The 23,938-nt window shown below is 39.9% G+C and overlaps 1 protein-coding gene across 8 annotated transcripts in view; it reads right to left on the reverse strand.

Annotated features, from left to right (window-relative positions):
* The window catches only part of KALRN (kalirin RhoGEF kinase), a 514,962-nt gene that overhangs the window by 113,610 nt on the left and 377,414 nt on the right, over positions 1 to 23,938 (reverse strand). The window lies entirely within an intron of this gene.

Raw genomic sequence — 23,938 nt, forward strand, 5'->3', positions numbered from 1 at the left:
AATCAGGGATGGAAAATGTAAAAGGCAACATACCTTCCCCTCTGGCAGTTCAACAGGTGTGTGCTACGTTAACTAACCCTGTCACTGTGCCACTGCCACCTTGACGTCACTGTTACTGGGTTGACAAAAGGTTTCCATGACAAACGAGAAAGCTGATCTGTTATCTCCCCTTTGGAGGAAAATGAAATGCCCTCTCTCCCATATTCTGCTAGAACCACCCATCTTGTTTTTGGCACGTAGCACAGAGGGTGCGCTTTTGTGATTGATTTAGATTTCCCTCTGCTCTGGAAAAGAGAAGCCACGTCGTTTGCTGTTTTTCCCTGAACTTAAAATAAAGGGTGTCACTCTCATCCCACTGCGATCCCACCCACCTCACCCACAGCACGTTCTTCTTTGCAGGCATGTTGACTACCATGCTAAAAAAGAGAACAGATAACACTGAAAGAGGACAAACTTTGAAGCAATGAACAAAAACACTATTAAGACATTTGATTCTCTTCTTGGCTATGATTTATTACCTCCACTAGCAGGCATGGCCCATAATAGTTTGCAGATGTTTGAAACATCTCATTTTGAACTTTGCCTAAGATTAGAAAGAGATCTCGTCATGTATAAATAGCAGCTGCAGAATAAAACAGGGTTGCCTTCCTAATGTGACAGAAGCATTCATCCTAGGCTTAAACACGGAGGACTGGTTTATATTCTGTAAATACTGAGGAAGCTAAATTTTTGTGCACATGCACCCACACATTACAAATTTTATGTGTGTCTAATCTACAGCAACTGACGTGAAATAACCCCAGTGGAAAAGGCTGACCCAGCTGCCGGAACACTGCTTAGGTTTTCGCTACAATTTACCCCAGGCCTAAAGCCCACCACAAGCAAGAAGGCGGCCAGACTAGGTTAGCCATGAACACCAGATTAGCAAATACGCAGGTCCAAATTTAGTTATTATTATCATTACTATTCTTGCTAGAACCTAGCAGTCCTCAAAAAGGATCATGTCCTGGATATGGAAACAAAACCAGAGAGTCTTCAAGGAGCAACAAAATATGTTTCCCTACAGCCTTACTGCCATGCTGGTCCCGGCAGGGATTTTACCCTGTGCAGTAATGCAAATTCACCCTTTATTTAAGGACTGGGGCTTGATTCAGCCTCGTGGGATTAGTCCTGAGAACCCTCCAGGACTACTGATTCCCCTGCCTCTTGTTCCTACAATGATTAAACTTCAGCCAAAGGCTAACCAATTAACTGAAACAGATGGCTAAGCTTCTGATTTGAGGAAGTTAACATAAAAATAGCTAATTTAAAAACAGATTTAGATCTCAAAATGAATTATTGTTCCCTTTCAGATGACATATATTTCTTTTTTCTTGGCAGCATGGACACTTTCTGAGTTTTTTGTGAATTCTTCATACTTACAGGTTTCTCGATGGGCACAAACATAGATCTTATGTGGCAGACAGCCCCGATATGAAACAGATTTTGAAAGGTCTGGTGCAGTGAACAAAGATGCCCCTAGCCTTTATGCATCTGTTCTGAGTTAATATTTTTATCCCCTTAGAATACAGGAGATTTTTTTCCTAAGCTAGGCTTTTCCTAGTACACATGTTTCTTTTGATTTTAGTAACATAAGGTTGTAATATCCTGCTCTCAACCAGATGTGATTTTGGAGCCTATCCTGAGGAATCCTGCTCACCTTCAGAGAGGCAAACTCTAAAGCAACTGTGTATTACTGTCTTTGGGGAAAGACAAAATGCCTTTCTTTGACTCCTGTTAAGATCATTTTAAACCCTGCTGCGTGACAGCTGGTCACACCTAATGTGGCATGTAAAATTAAAGATCTTATTACTGAATATGAAAATAGCTAACACTTTTGCAAATATAATCAGCGTATTTAATTCATTGTCTCAATGAGGTTCACAACTCTGAAGACCTTCAAACCAGTGCAGGACTTAAAAACATACACTTAACCTCAAGCCAGTGCTAACTCTATTCCTATTGAGCAGAGCACAGCATATGCTTACCATTAGGGGCATGTGCTTAAAGGGCTCATGAAACAAGTCCTGTTTTATGATTCAGCTCAAGCAATTTGCAGCTCTGTATTCATCTTCCTTATGACCAGTAATGCACCCATGAAATTATGAGAGGCTGGTGGCAGGAAACAGAGCACTGGTCTCATCAGCGGGGCCGTCAGGCTGAACGAGCACGGCATACAGCACCAGCCCAGGAGAAGACAACCTGCTTCAGCCCCAGTGGCAAGCCCAGGTCAATATGTTCAATTTACAACCAGAGAACTGGCAAATGAAAACCGCCACAGCTAATTAAACACTGTGGCTATTTAGCATAAAGAAACTATATAATACCTGCTGATGTTTTAGTACAGAGTTACAGCAACTCCGCCATTCCCAGCAGGTGTTAACACTCCTGACACAGAGAACACATCGCCTGCATGTATTTTTTATTTAATTACCATGATTTTCAGAAATGTGCTTCATGGTGCTCAGAGCAGAGTCATTAATCTTCAGTAATCTCTTTGAGCAACAATTTCAAGTTTTATGAGCCCAGAGCCTGCTCCAAAGCAGCGGCTGTTATTGCCTGAGCTCTGGATTTTATGCAAGGAGTTGTCATGGCAACATGACGGGGAGGGCAGAACCAAACAATAACTGAGCATCAAAGAATTGTGAGGGGAAAATTTAGAACTAGATTCCATAGTAGAGCTGTAGTAGGCTGTCCAAACTGAAGATTTTAAAGCTTAGGAAGACTGGATATTATTATAAGCTCTCTTGGGGATGGCTGTATTCCAGTAATGCATTATCACTGATCTGTTCCCATTATAATCCATCCATTTCACTGAAAATGACATGTTTGTGGGGCAGTGGAAAAGCAGTCTGAAAAGGAACAATTGCACATATCTGCTTTTGGTAGAGAAAAGAGAAAGAGGAAGGAGGACAAAAAGGTTATAATCAAAACTGTATTTCAATAGCAAGCTCGGCTGTTGTAAAAATAATAATGGTCTTGGCTAGCCGCTTGTGAAATAATGAACCTTCTGCACCTTTACAATATTATTGCAGGCATTCTATAGAGCACCCTAATAAAAATGGATGGCTAACTAAATGAGAAAAGACTTCTGTGTTGTTTTAGGAGGCAATAATCCAGTTCCAGAACACATAAATTGTAAACCCCAAACCAAAGAGTTTATATCAAGAACACAAGACAACTTTATTGTTATTGTTATCCTGTTGCTCTTGTATATGCTGTTACAGATGTGTTCTCAAAATAATTAAAATCTTAAAGATTCGCAGCAGAGCAGAGCATAATTGTGTCTCAAGAGTGCTGAGTGCCCCAAAACTGTTAAGAACTTTCATATAAGGAAGGTGCTTTTTTTTTATGTTCACATGGATTGTTCTGCTGCTTAAAGATGGGAACATCCAGATGTGGAAGCTAAAATAACCTAGCAGAAGACCACTGCCTGCAACATCGATGTTCTTGGTTTTAACTCCAGCTCTGCTTCTTGTCCAGTGTTTAACTTGGACCCTTCACTCTATTTCCCTTCCGTGTCTTGGAAGCAGGGATAATGCCAGTCATCATTTCATGAGATAGAGTACAGGCTTGCATTTGAACTAAAGTTTTTTTGTGTTTAGTTTTGTTATGGTTTTTTTTTTTTTTTTTTTTTTTCAGGAAACATGCAGTTTGGATTAGCACATTTCTAGGAAGGCAAATGCCACCACAGCTTTGTGAAATCACTAGTCTCCCAACATCATTACTACTGCCTGCACTTAACAGAGTGGCTGATATTCTTCCTTCCATGAGACCTGCATGTATGAGGGCTTGTCCGGTTTGCCTACACCAAGGTTACCAAGCTATTTGGATCAGCAGGCTGTTCCTTTTGCTCCTTTTGCCCACCCAGCTGCAGGCATTACTGGCATACTTTTATTTTTGAAGCTTCTCACAGATAACTAGTAGTCCTCATGGAGCAGAACCAGTGCAGGCCAGCTCCCCAGAGATCCGGGCTATGTGCTCAGTCTCTCAGCTTTTCCTGAGGGTCAAGCATTTATGCCATATGGATTCTCTAGTAATGTGTGTGTCCACAAATACATGTGTTCATGCTACTGCATTTCTCCTAATTAGATTAGCTTCTGCGTCTCTCTCCCTACCTTTATGCTGATCTCCACAGAAATAACTTTTGAGATCAGATGCTTCTGTCAATTTGCTTGAAATTTGTCCAATGGGTACAAAAGTTACTAGAGAGCAAAGCACAAACAGATGTGGAAACCATGAAAGAAAACCTGATTTCCTTAGAAAATTAAGTTTAAAACTTTCTCCTATCACATGGGTAAGGACAAATCCCCTCAGGATTTCTCTACAAATCTGCCTGCCCTATAATAATTCTATTTATATCTATATCTGTCAACTAGCTAGGTTTTGATCCATTTAATACATGCCATGTTTATTTTCTATTGTTCTGCTTTGTTAGTAAAAATATCATGTGGTCCAAATCAACTGCCACAAAAGTCTATCACTGAGACACTATTTCCTCTATTAGCTGAATTATAACCTCATTAAAAAATACCAAGCTAGTTTGATTTTACTTTCTATAAACAGGTGCTAACTGGCATTACTTACATGAGCTGGATTTAATCCATAGTTAATTCATGCTCTTTATTTGTAGTTTCACTGTTATTCCATTATATATGCCAGGTTTGTAATTCACTTGTACTAACTAAAAATGAGACACACCAGATTTTGAGAACAGCAGTCTCTTCATCAGTACACAGGTGAAGTGGAATGATTTGACACTTAAGAATCCTCTTACTGTTTTTCATTTTTTTAGGTCAAATGCAATTTCTGAAGGTTTCTCAGGATTCTTTGTATTATTTATATCTCATACAGGAACACAGATACCATTAGTATGTCACTAGAAACCACATCAGTTCTGACTACTGTAGGTTAGACAATTCTTCTAGCAGGTGAGACTCTGCTATGGGAACTGAAACAGAAACTGGAAAGCAGCTCCCTAATGGACATGCTAATCAGCCTATTTGTGACACAGATCCCTTCTCCCATTCCTTCTGGACAGGAGCAAATTGCCCCATTACACTAACATCTTTAAAAGCTGTCTTGCAACTGAGGTCAAGGATCATCTGTGCCTGAAAACTGAACTGTACTTTAATGTTAGCTATGAACCTTATAGACTGAAAATGACTCACCGTGGATACAATCTGAAATTGCTCAATAGAAGTACATAACTCCACTTCTGTTTGCTTGCACACTGCAGTCATGTTTTGCTAATGCTTCCTTTTTTCTGCAACATGCTAGAAACAACCTGCACAGCCCACGGGATGGAATAGTACTATCAGTGCTTGCTCAGCACAAATCATGTAGAGCTCTTAAAGCTTCAGGATAAGGTACTTCCACTCCCACACTACTATAGCTCTTCCACTGCCTATGAGGCAAGACAGTCTATGATATGATGGCTTGCTTTATTGTATCAATATCTGGTTTAGTATTCTTTGGCTTTACCGTAGCCACTTGTCTGTGCATTTAGACATTTAAAGATGCTTCTTTCCCAATCTACTCTTAGCTGCCTCTGCAGTAATAACAAAGCATGATCTTGGACAGTTTGGCATGTGATTAATAGCTGTTCAGATTGCTTTGGCAGTTTTAGCATATGCTAATTGGGCTAACAAGGTACTAAGTGCTCCAAGGTGTTATGAATGTGTTGTAAAATCAAAAGCTCTGCTGTCAAATGCATTCATTAGTCATGGTCTGTATTTTACTTGCAATAAGCCTAAACCAAAAGACAGTATTCCAGCATTTCTCCTACTCTTCTGTGAAAGACATTAGCACAATAGCACTAAATGTGTCTTTAAATGATACCATCTCATTTCTAGAGAAGGAAACAAACAACAGACTCCCTGGTACCTTTGGAGGGTGTCAAATTTCTTTTCAGCTGCAGCCGGACAATCAAGCCACAGTGGGTCCCATGCCATGGGTTGCTCTCGCTGGGCTCCTCTCAGACAAACAAGACCCATTTGGCCACCTGCGCACAGCCAATCCCCAAGAGGACTGTGGACACGGTGGGGCTGTGTTCACCCCTCTGCTCTATGAGGGACTCGCATTCACTGCTTGGGGCTGTTCCACTCCCTGCTCTTTTCCCCATCTCAGCCTTTAGGCTTTATTCCCATCCTGCTGTTCCTCACCTTTTGTTCTCTAGGCATGATTCCTCATTCCCGCCTCTTGCTACACAGTCACACTGCCTGACAGTGTTTCTGATCTTTGCAGAATACCAACCACAGTGGCTAGACTAAAGGGCTGTCACAAATACCCACTTTCCATTTTACAGGTAATCTCAGACAAAACAGTCATGTTACTATTCAAGTCTACAGAATTAACCAGAAAGTCACAGTATCACTTCTTAGGTTTCTAGGTTCTAGATTTGCTATAACCTAGCAAACAAAGCAAAAAATTTTCAAATCTGACCGACTTGAAAGGACAATAAATATACGCCCAGCATGGAGCTTACTTATACTGTGCTGAATCAAGGCCAACATTTCCTCTCTCTGCATACTGCATGTGAAACAGTTTGGTCACCTACCCTATGTGCTGAGTAGCGGATGTGCAATTCAAGCTCCACATCCAGTTGCTGCTTCCAGTGACTTCTTCCCTCCTGCTCAGCCACTCAGCCCCTGTAACATGCCACTGGGCTCTGCAGGGGGAATGGCTGCAGCTGGATAATCTAACAGTCCTAACCTTTTGGGCTCCAGCAATTTAAAAGGAATGTGGAATGCTGACAATGTATTTAATCCTGAAATCCATCTTGCTGTAAGAGTTAATAGTCAGATAATGCTATGTATAACATTCCAAGCATGGCACCATAAATAAGAAAGCATTTAAATAAAAGAGTTTGCAGCAAATGTTCAAATCCAGTTCCAAGATTCACTTCATTAAAAACAAACCAATGTATTAATCTCCACTGCCGTATTTTTTAAAGACATGAAAAACAGATTCTAAGAGCTTCTGAGTACTGCAAGCTGCTTCCACATTTTGAAAAGAAAGAAGAAATAACATTAAATCAGCTTTTTAAAGGCTTCTCCTTCCTTTGTATGTTATTATTCTTACACACATTTCATTTATAACCTGGCTTTCAGCCCCGGAGATTTTTTTTTCCCCCAACTCAAAAATGCTTTCAGGAACAAGATTCTTACTATACTTACAGACTTCTGGTTAAATCTGAAGTGTCAGACTAAGCCTTGCCCAGTGCTTTTTTAAAAACATAAAATATCTGGAGAAAAAAAAAAAAATAGGACATGCAAGTGATTCTCCCTCAGCCTCCATGCTGGAGTGATGGTGGCTGACAGCCTCTACAAACCTGATGGCTGAAGTGATTTGCCCTTCATACAGGTAAATGCAGGTAAGAGCACAACTTCAGCTCTGTCTTAAGCATAAGGGAAAGAATTTCACACGAAATTCTATCTTGGTGAAAAACTTCAATGTGGATTTAAAAAAAAAGCAACCCTCTGATTCATTCTTCATTGCGCTTCCTCAACAAAGCAAAATAGAAAATCTATTTCTGATTTTTGCTGTATGGGTCACATGTCGTGTCACTGGCATGGCATGACAAGCCTCCCATCAGTTGCTCAGGATTCAAGGAGAGCACTCTTCTCCTAGCTTGTAAACCTTGCTGCTAGTTGCTCCCATAGCTGCTCAGGCCCAATTACAGAAAGTTGAATCACTCCTTAGGAAAGTTAGGCTTTAAACTAAATTAATCTTATTTGCCACTAAAATAAGTTGTTTAGCAAAATTGCTGAGTTGAAATTCCAGCCTAGAATGACTATGATCTTGGGAAAATAAGCACGTGGATCCAGAAATAATTTCATGGCTTACCTTTAGCTTTTAATGGATCCTAAATACGTGGACACTAACATTCCTTGTGCAGATCATTTGGTTCCAAATGAGGCGGCTATCTATTCCTTCCTGAAATGAGCCAAATTTCTCTCTCACAACAGAAATGGAAAGCCTAACTAGAATTTGAATGAAGAAAACAGGCAAATTCAGACCTTGTCTTCCCTGCCTTCAGACCAAACTGAAGTGCAGGGAAGACAAGATGCCTACATATGACATTTTGAATTGTACCACCATAAAGATGTCAGGAAAATCTCTGACCCAGTACTGCCCATTGATCTCCAATAAGAATGGGTGCCCATGAAGTGGGACTGAAACAGAACTTCTCTTCATGCTGAGGCAGCAGCGTGAGTTCTGGCAAATCACATCACTGCTCTGTGATCTGGTTTTCTCAGCCATAAAATGACTCTGACTGTTTTCCAGTAGACAGAGAGCTACGAATCTATTCTAGAGTGTAAGGTAGGCATGCCATGCAATTGAAGTCAGTTGCTCTTTTGCAGTTTGTCTGCATATTTGTCAAAACAGGACTTGCCATCAAAATAAAACAAAGCGCAAGTGAGACTTCTTCTGTTAGTGATGATAATGTGGAAAACGTAGAAATTCTTCCTAAAAGGGAGAAATCCTTCCTAATTCTGCCATCGTTCGGGACTCATTTAAAACTCACTAAACTGCTAATAAATGCCATGATTGTATTTAATTTTCCTCAATCATACATATGCTGCCTTGGGACACTCATAATCTCTCATTTATTGTCCCCCATCAAGAGTTTAACTTAAGGATTTAAAATCACTTTTCTTTGCTAGATTTATTTTCTCCTCGGCAGCACAAAGAAATCTAGCAAGAGAGACCAAATCTGTTGTGATTAAAAAGAAAAGCTAGAAAAGCATTCTAGCTCTTGCAATTTTATATTTTATATTGTTTCCCATGAGGGGAATTATCTCCATTAATGGTGATTGCAAATCCCTGTGTACTGGGACATTAACTTCTCTTATGCTTGCTACTGAAATGAAAGAAGACAACTGAAATATTGCACAGCTGCTTTATAAAGCACTTATCCTACTAAGCGACTTAGCCTTAGTCTTTAGATAGGGATGGGATGCCCATCCCTATCTAAAGGGATGGGCATCCCTATCTAAAGAATTCTTTGGGGAATTTCTCAGATCTAACATTAAAAAATGCAAAGGAAAGCCCTCATTTATTAGGATCCATTTTAGCAGTTACTATATTACTCCTATTAACAAAAATGCCAGATTCATGGATACAAGGGGCAACCATTCAGATCTGCAACCTGAGAGGCACATCCTGGTTCTCCTGAAATGCAGCAGTGCTGCTCTTTCTCTCTCACAGCAACCAAGGACTGGGAGCCAGCAGATGGAAAGTAAGTTGTATATTTGCTTAGAAGACATCTGCTTTAGCCCAGCTCTTACTGAACTATTTTTATTCATTTCTGTTCCCACTCACAGGAAGAGTGTTTTGTTCAAAGGCTGGAGGCAAATCCTGCTACTGCTGAAACAAAACTCTGAGCAGCCAATGGATTCCTGAAGGGCTGGATGTGGTGTGCAGCTACGAGATGCTCAGTGCCAGATATTCACCTGATGCACAGTGACGTGGTTTCCTTGACCTGGTGAAACAAAACTCACATTTCATCCTGTTTTCTTTCCATTTCTTCAAGTGACTAATCTTTTCTGCCTTGCACCTCTGACCCTAGCAGCTGCCTAACCCAGTATAATAGCTCTTATCCTGCCCTTTCTCCCTCTTTGCAGTACCACATAACTAATTGCATTTCAGCTTCAACAGTGTTATCTTTTATGTGGAAATGAGCAGCCAAGTGCTCATAAATAACACATAGGCATCACACACTGAGAAAGTCATACAGGAGCAACTCGATGAGCTTGGGAAAGGGTTGATTTTTAAAGTCCTTTCTCAGTCCTCTCCTAGAAAGCTTGAAGGGCAGAGGTTTCATAGAGGCAAAAGGTACCAAAGTTTCAGTTGCCTGGGGGGCAGCAGAACTTCAGGGTTGGAGAAGAGTTTCTGGAAAATAACTGCATGTAGCACTGAGACCAGGACCTCTGAAAGAATGTGAAACCTCCAAGATTTCAAAAGACAACCCACAAAAAACAACCCCTGAAGACCTGGTTTACACTTCTGTTATATTTCAGCTGCAGAGAGAAGGGGAATGCAGCTGCAGTCTGCCCAGCCAGTGCAACAAAACTCAGAAAGTGATTCATGACCCACGGCCCTCAGCCCCTAAGCTGTACCCTGCAGTCAGCAGCTGTTTAAGCCAGTACAAAGCTGAGGGAAGGTGTCCCCTGGCTGGGTCTGCTCCTGGGGTAATACGGGGACAGCAGAGACAGGGTGCTGTCACCCTTTCAACTGCCCCAGCACACACTGGCAGGCTGCACAGTAGAGGATCCTCCGTGATGCGCGCTGCCTGGCTGTGAAGGCAAAGACCAGCCAGCTGAATGCCACTTTTCACATTTTCTATGTAGCAACACATACAGAATGAGGCCTTTTAAATTTCTAAGGAGAATCAGTTAAATTAAAATGAAAAACAGCTCTTACTGCATTATCTGTAGCAAGCCAGGAAGCTTCTCTATGTGTGTTTCAATTTACTTTCTTCTCTTTATATAAATGTCACACTTCTAACTGATGGTTTAAAAACTCCAACTCCAATTTTAAAGGAACATCACATGGTTTGGTTAAGGAAAGTGTTCCTTCCCCTGGGTAGACTCCCTGCTGTCCTTTTCTACTGACTCCTCAAGATCACACAGTAAATATCAACACTGGAAAACTTTTAGAAGTAACACACCAGCTGAGGCCTGAGACCTGTGGGGCACAGCTGGTTCCCACCCTCAATTCTTCCTGCAGCCTCTGCAAGCTGAGAAGGCTCAGCACCTCTAGAGATGGTGCCCTAAAGACATGACAACAAAACCAACCGTCTCCTGTGAAAATAAATAACCACCAGCCAACACAGAGCTTTTCTCCACAAGAGTGGAAAATACGCCTGTGTGGTCCAGCCATATTCTTTCAATAATTGTTTATTTGCAAGTACGGTCAGGAAGTGATGCTGTAGTGTCAGGAAAATGAACCCAGGGAGAAAAGGGGTTGTGGAGTTGCGCCATGTGTTTCACACCCCTCTGTTTCTCGCCCACACACATTTAAAGAGGGTGAGTTTGATTTTGATTGTTGTTGGATTTTGAATTAATTCAAGTTCCAAACAGAAAAATAAAGTTGGTCTGGATAGAAGCAGCACTGTGATTCTGGAAACCGAGGCTTGCGGGAAGCTTTGGATGTCTCTCTCGCAGCTGTAGGTTGCCAGTAGCAAGGCATGCATGTGGTTTACAAGGTGGGGGGAATGCTGACTCCAAGGCAGGGAAGTACCTCCTGGGGCATCCTGCAGCAACTATACTTGGCTCCAGAATAAATACTGCCTTGGATCACTGAAAAGACTGTGGATTAGCAGAAGCAACCAAAATAGCCCTTCCCATAACTTCAAGCCTTTACTTCCCTACTTGACCTAAGGGTGAGAAAAGGTACCATTACTGGGATCTAAGGGGAAAGAAAACAAAATGGTGATACATTGCATCCTTCTATTGCCTCCCACTCCAGTATCTATGTTCTTGTGATGCTTCATGGTCCTCCATGCTCACAGCTGTACTTGAGCAGGCAACACACAAAGACTGAGGTAGATGTGGCCTTGCTCAGGGGGTTAAAATCAATTAATTCACTGTCGATCTGCCCCCTGTTGCCCATAATCAGGCATTGCACTTTTTATGAGGCCATGTCATAAAGGCCTCTTCCACATGAGAATGTGTGAATGATTGTTATATAGGTTTTGTATATATATACACAAAGGTTTGGATGGAGAAACGGTTACCAGAAGACAGCAAGCTGAAGAAAGGAAAAGTATGAGCTGAGATTGTAGGCTGTGAAATTTTCCCAAGAACTGACCAGCTCTGGAGACAAGCAATCTTGCTGAATTCCCAGAAACTGATAAATTCAGCACACCAAGAGTCAGCCAGATCTGGACAAGGCCACCAGCACACACTAGCATCAACAAATGGTTGTATAACTCAGACTAGATCGAAGAAGGCAGTGACTGCTGCATATAAATATATGGATACACTTGACTAAAGAAAGAACCCCTCAACAGAATTTCTGAACCTACCTAAGAGCTACTGCACACCAATACAGCTCTCCACTTCTGAATTAAAGGTGTTCTTAAAAATACGATTTGTGATTTGTATTTATCTGACTTGATCCCCTATATGAAGAAAAAGGGTATTTGAAACTGTTTCCCTTTGACCCCCTCCTTCACACACAGTTTTGTTTCCAATATCAAACCTCTTTCCTAACATTAACTTTGAACTTTGATGATTTCCAATGTCCTCTTTTGTCCTTGATCAATGAACTTAACAGTGTTGCTGAAAGACCCATTCTTAATACTAATTTCTGATCTCACTTAAAGCTTTCTTCCCTTCTAGACAGTTACTCTGTGTTATCCCTATTTGCCCTTTCTAGCTGGAACCATGCTGTTTCAAGGTTTTCTAAGTTTCTTGAACAAACCTGGCACTTTTCAGCTAATAAACATTAACCACACAAAAAATGATGAATTCTAAAAGTAAAAAAAAATCTATGCCAACAAGAAAACATATTGTTCCTCCAGAAGGATATATTTAATGTTGTACAGCCAAATCAAACATGTTGTAATCACCAGAATGAAACCTCAGAAACAGCTCAAAACAATAGCACAGAATAAATAAATATGAACTCAAGTTCTTTGAAGAACAGGAAGACAATGGTCAGGTTTAGGCGAGGAACAGCTTCTTGCTTAAAGACAACATGGAAGGTAAAACTTGAGATGAAATAATAAGAAAAAATACACTCTTCTTTAAAACAAGTTCTGAATCCTGCTTGCTCCTTTCTAAGCTTAGCACTTCAGATGATTTAGTGCCTGGCCCAAGAATCTGGCCTAAGGAATGCTACAGAGACAACCTCAGAATACTGATGGATGTTTCCTGTTCTATTTATGTCCTCATTTTTGGGGGGAACATATAATATATCCGCTTTCAATTAACCCTTTCGTCTCTTCTATGAACAGACAAATTTGGAAAAACAGTATGATGTTGAGCCATGTCATGAGCAGGCTTGTTTACAAAGGCTTGGACCTTTCAGACCACAGTCTTGGCAGAGTACTCTGGCAGTGTACTCTCACCAGACATTACAAATCAAGTAAGCCTGAGGGCAGCCCAAGGAATCACCTCACTGGTATCATAGCTCAGGACTGTCATTCTATGCTGTACAGTAAGTGCAAGAACAGAAGTGAAAAGTAACTGTTCATGAGGAGAAAGAGAAGGAATTAATGAATAATTTATAGGTCACTGAATGTTAATTTTGATAAGCAGTAATGAGGAAATGGCCTTTAACGACTTAAGAGTTCAGCTTGCTCTCTCATTTTTCCTCATACTAGGAGGAAAAAGGAACCCAGCCACTTCATCTCTTAATATATGTGTATTTGTCTAACCATTACAGATGGAATCTTGCTGGAAAAAAAAAACCAAACGAAAACTATTTTTGACTAACATGAATTAATTTTAACTGTTTCCCATTCAGTCAAAGATCAGTTCAGATCTAGAAGCTCCTCTGTCATCTGAAGTCCAACTCGGTTTCTGATGTAACATAAATGGCAACAAATCTTTAACATCTGATTCTTTGAAAATCACAGCACATTTATAAAAGTCAAACAACAGCTGCTCTCTCTCTTTAGAGCTGAAAAACAGAACATCCTTTAATTCTTCTGTGCAAATCAGTAATTTATTTGAAACCTTCTATTTTAAAATCAGTTGGGTTGGTGATGTCTTTGAAAGAAAGATAGGGATTTTACTGCACTTCCTTCCTTCTTATTCTGCTTTGATTGCATCAAACTGATTCATGTAGACATCCTCATAACTTAAACATTTTCTTTCTTCACAGCAGGCATCAGAACATCTTTTTTTTGTTGTTTGTTTCATAATATAGATTCATTGATACTGAGCAGGATTGATTTTCTGTAATTTAACACTGTCATGTAGCCCACAGCAGAGATTCGATAATATTTACAAGGGTGTCATTCTGCACCTTTTTCCTGTACACTTTAAAATTACAGCCACCCCATGTAAGCAGGATCACACATTCTTCAGATATGTCTTGTGACTGAGAGATACCACATTTGCATTGAATTTAGGATACTCATATCAAATAAGACAACCAGTAGCTGTGTGCCTTGCACCTGTACAGAGAATTGTTCATCAATTGATCAATCGATGAACATCACCTGTTCATCGGCACATTAGTATAGAATCTGATTTTCACACTGCTTACAGGAAAAGAAAGGAGATATCGAGTGGGCTGCCACAGACATTACATTTAAATACCCTCACATGAATGTGTTGACCCTTGATATTCCTAGCTACAATGTTCTCAGGAGAGCTTCAGCCTGAAGGAGTTCCATACACTTGTTTTATCATAGAGGGACTTGACTTATATTTTCAAAAGTTACTGATTTACTTATATTCCACCAAAAGACACGTAAGATTGAAATGATATAAGACTGAAAGTATAATGAACACTGATCCTTATTTCCTAATTGAAAAAAGAAAATCTATGAAAATCAATAACAAATGCTCTTTATGAAATGGATAGCAACAGAAATGAAAATTTACAAAAGAATGCACTTTATAAAAGAAGTGCAGCATACTTCATCTGCCCTGGGTGCGACTGCCAGTTATGCATGGAGGAAAAGGCTGAAAAGAAATCTTTTAATAATCTCTTTCCCCAGGACTGCACTTTCAGGGACTTTCAGTTGGATCTCTTTTCAGCATCCAATCAGGCAGGTGAATCTGGATTCATATCTGCAGTTGTTTATAGCTGCAAATAAAAGTACTGGGACATGTATTAAGGAAATAGCTGCTGCTTATGCGCTGGTCTGGAAATAAACCTGTGATTGCTGACCAGTTACCCTTCACAGACCACCGCAGGAATGGCTTTTCTTTTGGGGACAGAATTGTGTCCAAGCATTCCAAGAGCAGATGTGCCACTGAAGTTCCACAGCACTTTCAGAATTTCCAGCTGAGGTATTTAAGATGCATGGCAAATTTCATGGTGCCTGATATCAAGCCATTTCCCGAGAATATTACCCACTGAACAATATGATTTTTATTTCCACGGACACTACAGACGTTCCATGTTTCCAGACAGTCATTCATGAAATGAAACTACAGGCTGCTCCAAAGTCATCAAACTCTCTGTAGGCAGGAACTCCCCATAGGCAGCTTGGTTTTGGTGTTTTTTTGTGTTGGTTTTTATTTTCCTCTTTCAGAGTAAATTAGGGAAATTAGAAACAATTAAAACTTTTTTCATATCATATAATTAAAAATCTGACACTATTCATATTACTTTAAATGTCCTTTCAGGTGAAAAAGAAAGAACCTCTTGCTAATCTTGTACCAACTTCTTTCCTTTGTTTTGGCTTTGCTTCACAGTGAGGAAGCCAGGGTTATGCGAAACACTCTAATCTCTGGGAAATTTCTTGCTAAAATTCCAGTACCAGATAAAGAAAGGGAGTCTTTGGTGAAATTCAGCCACTGTCATAATCTGTTAGGTAGCTGCAGGAGAAGTTGTCCAGCCATGCAGTACAATAAGAAATGGATAAGGCTCCACTACATGGTTAGGACTTTAGAGAAAGTTCCCTAAGCAATTACTACAAACTTTGCAAGTGCTTCCAACAAATGTCATATTTTAAAAGCAGCTGCTCCTGTTTTACTTTGTTTTTTTAAAAGAACACATACACCTTTTCTGAGAAAGCTCTTTGAAACAATACAGCCTGTCTTCAGTACTACCTCCACCCACAGCTGCAACAAATGCTTGCTTGTAACAACAGAAAGCATATGTCCCTACTCTCAGAAGCACTTGCACCCTTGACAGGTCACTTCTCAGAGGTAAACTTCTTGATCATCTATTTGTTACATTTAGCAATGGGTGCCAGAAAAGACAGATAACATCTAATTCAAGACAGGATTAAACCTGGCTGAAAACCAAGGTTGGTAATAATTAGTTTTTCCCATGTTTTGAAATCTGGTTACAATCCAGTGAAGTCCAAAGTCCATTTTTTCGAAGTTCTCAGAGAGAAAAAGAGCCAAAGGCCCCAGAATTGTCCTGAGAGGTTGATGTTGCAGGCGGTGCCAGTATTAATACCTGTGCTGTGGAGCTGGAGATCATGTGTAATATGCATTATACATCCAAAAAGAGAGCTGTTGACTGACTCCACTTGTACATGACATGTGGGTAAATTCCTGTAAAGCTACAAGCCATAGTGACCAGTGTACAGACAAAAAAAAGCAACGTGAGACCTACCATCCAAGTCCCTGAAGCAGAGGTTAAGTTAATCAAGGCAGAGCATAGGCTTAGCACTGACTCTTTGAGCAAGGGACAGTTTTAACTATTTGGGTCACCTCTGGGGTTCAGAGTTTTCTGTGAGTGCCCATGCAACTTTGCACTGTGAGTGAAACAAGGTGTGTATAGCACATCAGTCCTGGGTGGACCTCATTTGGAAGTCTAAAGATGTGATTTAAACCTTGTCTGAGTGTGTTATCTTTGATTCTGGAAGCATCAAGATATTTTTTTAAAAGACTGAAAAATCTCAAATGGAGACAGGGAAGTAAAGCCCTGCAACTCAAAAGCTGGAACATTTCATAATGCTGGCAGTGCTGCATTCCTGATAAGAAATACAGGAAGCAAAGGGAAATACTCAGGAAAGAGAGGGGGGGGGGAAAAAAAAAGAAAAGAAAAAAGTGCCATACTAATATTACTGAGTATGAATGATTAGAAAGACAAGTTTACTTCTAAGAAGGCATTGCCAGCAGAGATAAAGCAGTTTTATCAGCTGTAAGTGTCACTTCAATGACCTCAGTTTCAGGGAACCATTCACAGTAAAAAAGATACACGTATATTTGTATATTTTTCCCAGGGAAGAGTTGAATTTGCAGGGGTCCTAGCCAAGATTCAGAGCAAGAATAGAGAGGTCTCCCAAAGCCTAAGGAAATTTTAAGAAACTATCATTCGAGAGAGAGAGAGATGTCAGCTCCTGGCTGAACAATTTATTTCCTTGGTAAGATAAGCATTTTGCTACTACATGACAGTATCTCGAAAAGAGTTAACAACCTGTAGCTAGTGAGCACTCAAGAAGGCTAATTAAAGTGCCAAAATGTTTTATGTCAGGTTTTCTTTTGCTACGTATCATGTTCTCCCTTTTCCACAGGTGAGGGCAGCAAGAACTCAGTGTGACAACTGCGCTAATGCTAGGCAGCATCCAAGTAATAGAAATATATCGTCTGGGGTCATAATTCACTCCTCTTTATCACATTTTCACAGGAAAAAAAATCACATAACAGTCAGCAACCATTTTCTATTATATAAATTTAATTTTACTTGTGGTACCATAATTCATCATCAGTCACTATAAGGGAGCAGCACTCCAGACAGTACACTACTGAATTCTGGCACATCACTCGCCTGGACAGGATCAGTGCAGAATAACCACAGCAATACTTACATAAATGAGACCAAGTCAATCCCTTCCTTTTCCCTTTAGAAACTCACAGTGGTTAAATACAATTTACTGCAAGTAAAACATACAGGTTGGAGGAAGAAATCTCTTCTAGTCAATGCCTAGCCTCACCTGGCAGACAACTAATTCTATATGTATCATCTTTCACAGGGCTCCAGAAAACTGGAAGATTTCTAAAGAAATACTCCAGATTCTGTGTTTAAGTGACTGTCTGCTTTACCACCACTCCACAGTCCCATCATCATGCTCTCCCTTAGCTCTGCCATAGTAAGCATTTATATCATACCTTTCAACTTTAATCACATCAGCTACAATCTATAGCTGCCATTAACCATTGACAGAGTTATTTTCCACTGATGCGTTTTCTATTCATTTCAGTCCCACTGCTCAACTACTGCATAGACTTCATGCCATAGTGATACATGTTTTGATCACACACCACCACTGCTGGGGCTCAACAGCTCTTGTCCCTTGAAATTCCTCCACTGCTGCAGTAGAAATGTCTCTTGCATATGACTCAATACACGACGCACTGTCAAAGATGGGCAAAACTCAGACCATGAGATGCACACACTGTGTCGTAATAATGCCGGAGGGATAGGGGGCTTGGATCACCAGCTGTGCAAATACTTTGTATGAGCCTAGAGATGATTTTAAAAAGCCTAGTACCAGTGGTTCAAAGGAAAAAAAATGCTTCAGGAAAGTAAAGCATATAACTGAAAGCTACCAAATATTTTAGTAGCAATGAAGAGAGACAAAAGCATTTAAGGGGGACAGATATCTGCTCTATAGTTTAGTTCTGCTTGGTATATAATTTCCCTTGCTGAGAAACTAAGTAGAAATTAAGCTGTCAGCTCAGTCAGCAAGAGTGTTCTTGTTAACAAAATTAATGTATACATTTGACTTATGGTATTGCTTTACTTTCTCCATGCCTCTAATTCCCTTTCTGAAAAGGGAGATATCTCTCATTTTTACCCCAGGTCTGCATTTTCTGTAATTGACAAAGTAATGTTTCATATTGACATCAAAATTTTAAATTTTTTTTTCCTTATGTTGATGTTCTTATTTCAAGATTGCAAGCGGATTTTCATTGAAAGATTATTATTATTTATTTTATATAAAAAGTTTTAATTTCTTTAATTGAGCTTTTCCAAGTCATCCCACCTTTGAAAGAAGCCTTAGACTTGTTGCTGATTTCAGGCCAGTCTAAGAGTACAGAAGAATGTTAATAGCACCAGAACCAGAGAAATCTCTGGTGAGATCAGGCAGACCTGATAGGCAGTGCTGGTAGTGGCAAGGATCATAGTCCCAGTGCTAGTGTGCTCCAAGCAGCTAGTTCCCCTTTCAAGTGGCTGGGGAGCTGAGCTTGCGTGTAAATATAAATTTGCAAATAGACCCTACTCTGAAATGCCTATGCCTTCAAGTCAATATAAACCACATGGAAACCCACCTCTTATTTGCAGGATCCATGTCCTCTGAAGGGGAGAGCAGGGCACGCACTGTGCTGGGCTGTTAGGTCAGCTTTATGCTAGAGTGAGGGAGAAGACTTCCCTCAGTGACATTTAGGGAATGATGCCAACCATCAGCAACCAGGAGCTCCATACTTGCTGTAGTCAGGTTTCCAACTCCCACTGCTGGAAGCAAGTGGCTCAGCTCCAGCTGTTGGGATCAACAGTTTCAGAGAAGGAAGTATTTGTAAACTCCTGCTCACCTTAACGTACTCCATTTCTTTGTAATCTGCCCAGTCAGAGTGGGATCTTTGGCTTTTCAATTTTGGTTTTAGGCACTTGAATTTCAATACTTAATCTCCAGATGAATTTATGCTGGGAAGCAATGATTGACCACTTTGGACTGTATATGCTGGTAGTGGCATCTAATAAACATAGCAATTTTCCTTATGTCCTCCTTGTGAGGTATGTAACAGAACAAGTTTCTTTTACTACTGAATTAGTGGGCATTTCCATTTGTAATTTTGGTTATTCAAATCAGCACATATTAACACTAGACAATAGTTCATGGAAATACGACCTATTTAGAAAAGCATTTAGCATGTTGGAGCACAACTTTCTGGAGTTCAAACCCAAAAGGATTAGTAGCCACAAGGTAAAAAGTGGGGGATCAAGGCACACGTCACATCTGTGTTACCTGGAAAAGAAATTTCCAAAGAACTGAGAATACTTCCTAAGGAAGAATCTGAAGCAGTACTTCCTGCATCAGATCCTAATTTCTGCTTCAGTAACAATACCACAATATTTCACTTTGATTAGAAGCCTTTCAAGAAAGGAGAATTCACCCCTATCTGACTTGTTCCAACAAGCCTTAATTCTAAAATTTCCCTTCTAACACCAATTACCTTCAATTAGAAAAATTATTTCCAGATTTTATACAATATCACTGATATGGAACAGGTCAAGATCTTAATCTCATGACTGCTGAAAGATGAGCTGAGTTCAGTATCTAATGGAAAAAATAAAAGTATACCATGTATATTTATCTTTAGAGAGTAAAAACTTTTCAGTTCACATTTCAGGGCTTTTTTCCTCATCCAAAAACAACAGGAGGAAATGAGAACTGCTCTCCTCAGCATTCTGCAAAAGCCAACAAAATAATAGCCATTAGAAGATGGACCAGTATCACCAGAAACAGCTGTTTTGCAAGCCAAAATATCAATGGGCTTAACAAATGAGAATGCCCTGCATGCTGGCATTTTCTTTATGCAATTCCCCATTGCTTTGAATCCAAATATAAAGACTGAAATCCTGTCTGCGGTGAATTGAATAGGGCAAGGATTTGTCCCTAAGAAGAGGTTTTTAGATAGCATGCTGAAGAGGGCTTATTGTGCAGAAAAAAAGCCATATAGTTTGCCTTTTGGAAAAGGATGAAGAAATTTTGCGTAGTAGGTTACCTAGGACCTGACTTGGAGGCTCAATGGGAATTACATATACTGTAATTGCTTTCATTATCTATTGATTCTTCAGCACTGAGTTCAGTTCATGAACCCACTTTTCCCCCTCTATATAATTCTTATATAATACCAAAAGGCAATCCAAATAATCCTTTTTCTGTGTATGAAATATTTTAGATTATAAATTGCATATGAAAAAGACATACATTGCAAATGGAAAAATACACATTTTGTATGTTCTCTTTTTCTTTCTTTTTACAAAGAAGCAGATCTACAGACCTTACTGAAAGTCTGTGTTTCTACTATATAGTATTTAATGAAAATGAAATTTTCGAGCCCAGGGATAATTGCTTTATGTATTTTTGAGGGAGAAAAATCCAAGAAAATTTAAGATATTAAGGGCTAACATCCAGATTTAAGAAGCTACTTAAACAAGTATTTAATGTAAAAGACAGGAGTCTCATACAACCACCTGAACACTGCATGCAGTCAGGACAGCCTGAATATTTAAAGGCTTAGGAACACCTCTGGAGTCAGGCATATAATTTGGAACATTTTCAAAGCATAGTCTGCTACCATAAAGATTGCGGTGAATTTCCTTCAATATACAAAAATGGCTCTGAATTTGGGTCTGTACCCTGTGTTGGGACAACACAGGACAATGCTATAACTAATGCACAAATGTAAAGTTTGCAAGAGTTCCTGTTTCTCCCCCATATTCCTAATCCAAACAGACAAAAACAAAGACAAGTGCAATCTGCCATCAGATGTAATTTGTGATGGCATCCAATGTGAGTGGCAGTGGAACTAGGAATCAGGTCTTCTGGCCCCCAGTCAAGTGCTTTATCCTCTGAACCAAATGATCCCTCTGATAAATGTTATGGCTAGGTTCAGCTATCTTGAGAGAAAGCAAAATCCTTGGTGCATTTACAGTAATGTTATCTCATTCCCACTTAACAACAAAAAACCTTCTGTTTTTTTAGAAGTTTCAAATGCAAAGGTAAAGCTTTGCTCTAGGGCTGCAACATGATGAGAGAGGAGACAGAAATCGCCATTTGAAACCCAGAACGAGATGGCTCACAAATAGGTTGAAATACATACATATAACTTGAGGCACAAGGAGTGTTATTAAGCGGAAGTGCTACCTGAAACTGTGAATTTTAGAGAGGTTGTGGTTTGCTTTGTCTAAAATGTTGTTTGGCATTCTTGTCTGAAGATTCAACTAATGTGTTAGGTAATCCTCGAGTGTACTAGCAAGACTTAGGGAAAGGACAAAGTATGTTAACTAAATATTTGAATCCTTTTGCCTTCAGAGAGTAGTATCAAGCCTTAAATACTACTTGAGAATTGTTTCTGGCACTGAGTTAATGCAAAAATGGTTGCAGTTCAGGATTAATCTGCTGCCATCCTGGCACACTGCTATAGCACTTCAAAGCTCTTTGCGTTTGTTTCTAAATGAGGCTGTTGGAAGCAGTCAGAGTTTTTAAAGGTAGGAGCTCTTTCTCCTAGCTCCTCTGGATGGAGATCTCACTGGGCACACACAGAGGTCACCCATGGAGGCTACAATTTCAAAAAAAATCAGAGCCTGAATCTGAACTCCTGGGAATAACTGCTGACTACGCTGGAGTTAAATAAGCAGGGAAACCGCTGTTTGCTGAATACATTACCTATCAGTGCTGTTATCAGTACCATGTCAGTTAACTATAGTACGTAGCTTACAGTGTTTACCAAGCACTACCGACTCTGCCAAGAAACCTTAACTAGAGAGCATGATACAGTACAGTCTTCCAGTGCCAGTAACTCAGTACCAGTCAATGTGAGAAGACAAATCTTCCCAGCCCAATGAGATTCACTCAGACCATCCCAGAAGATAAGCTCAACAACACACTGGAAACTGTTCATCAAGAACTGCCTCTCTATCTAATGATGATACACTAGTTGCTCAGATTTCACAAAGAGCATGCAAGTATATTTAAGGTTAACTGTACACTGGAATTTGCTTCTATTCATTAAATGTATATAAGGACACATGAACACACAGATAGCCTTTTATCAGCAAGTGAACCTACCCACCTAAAAAAACACATGACACAGTCCTAGAACTGATTTGGCTTTTCCTCAGTGGTAAGAAATATTTCCCCATATGATCTGATGCTTAATTTATCTCATACACATTCATTATTAAGTTCAAACAAGGTTTTGTTTCAACCTTGTTATAGGTTATTATTATTATTCAACAAGAAATTCCTATAACCTTTTCAGTTTTTGCGTCCTTAAACCAACTGTTGCTCTGATGGGTTATCTTTCAGGTTACAGACTGACAGTTTCCTGTGTTGTTGGCACTATAGATCTTGTACGCAGCTACAGCATGCAATATGGAGCATCTTACCTAGACCATGCCTGTCTACCATAATTCATGCAACTGAGTCCACAGGCTTGGAGCAAACAAGAAAAGCTTATGCAAATACTTAAAATAAAGCATGAGCTCAAGTACTCTACTAAGTCAGGGCCTTTTTCAGGAATGATAAATGTGAAAAAGATTGAAAAGGAAGGCAACTCCTTGTGGATTGAAGACATAAGAAAACACTTCTTCAACTTCGGGCAAACTATTTGCATACATTACAGTGGCCTATGGATTGTGAGGATTAATACTTTTCTAATGCACATTATTGGACAAAAAAGCAAATGCATGGGAACATGCCTTTAAGATAAATACAACAGGTGGTCTTACAAAGGTAATTTATTTTCAACTAATTCCTATTTCTGAGTCCAGCTTTCAAAATAATGTCTGCGCTGAACCTTACTTACGAACTTTACAACAGACTTGAACTATGATTTTGTGAAGGCACCCTTCTACCTTGTGTAAGTGGCAGCGTAATTAAAGTCTATAATTAAAGATAATGGTGCAAAAGGATGAATTCTGCAGTAAGATACACATGATTTCCAAACAACACATGAAGAGACTATGGACACTCAGTGGATATGACAAATCCCATCAGCGTAGCTAAGGCAAATTATCACTAACAGCCCATTTACTCCTACACCAACTGCTAATTCAGCTGAAGACCGCAGTTGGAGGTATCAGGGTGACAAATTCAAGTCAGACATCTTAGTGGAGCTGGGAATCTGGACTCAAATCATCTGATAAGTAAAATGGCATGTACGTACGTGCCAATAGTGTGCAGCATTCCAACAGAATCTAGTGCGTCCTGGGGCCATCCATATGCTCCACCATATGTCCGTGAGAAGAGGGGTCCAGAATCACTCTCTGAAAAGGGATGGCTCTCAAGATACCAGCCAGGATCCCAATTTTGCTGTATTAATTGGTGTGTAAGCATCTGCATTCCCTCCAACAGACTACTGATTTTATCTTAGAGGGAAAACATGGAACATAACCGTTTGCTGATTCAGAACCTGACTCCCACAGGGCAAGTTCTACTAGGGAGGAAAAGGCTGCTCTGGGCTGCATTTCTTCGGAGCCAATTCAACCTCTGTGTATTAACCACAAAGAAGCTGCAGCAACA

This window comes from Strigops habroptila, chromosome 5 (assembly GCF_004027225.2).
Source record: "Strigops habroptila isolate Jane chromosome 5, bStrHab1.2.pri, whole genome shotgun sequence".
NCBI classification, from domain to species: Eukaryota; Metazoa; Chordata; class Aves; order Psittaciformes; family Psittacidae; genus Strigops; species Strigops habroptila.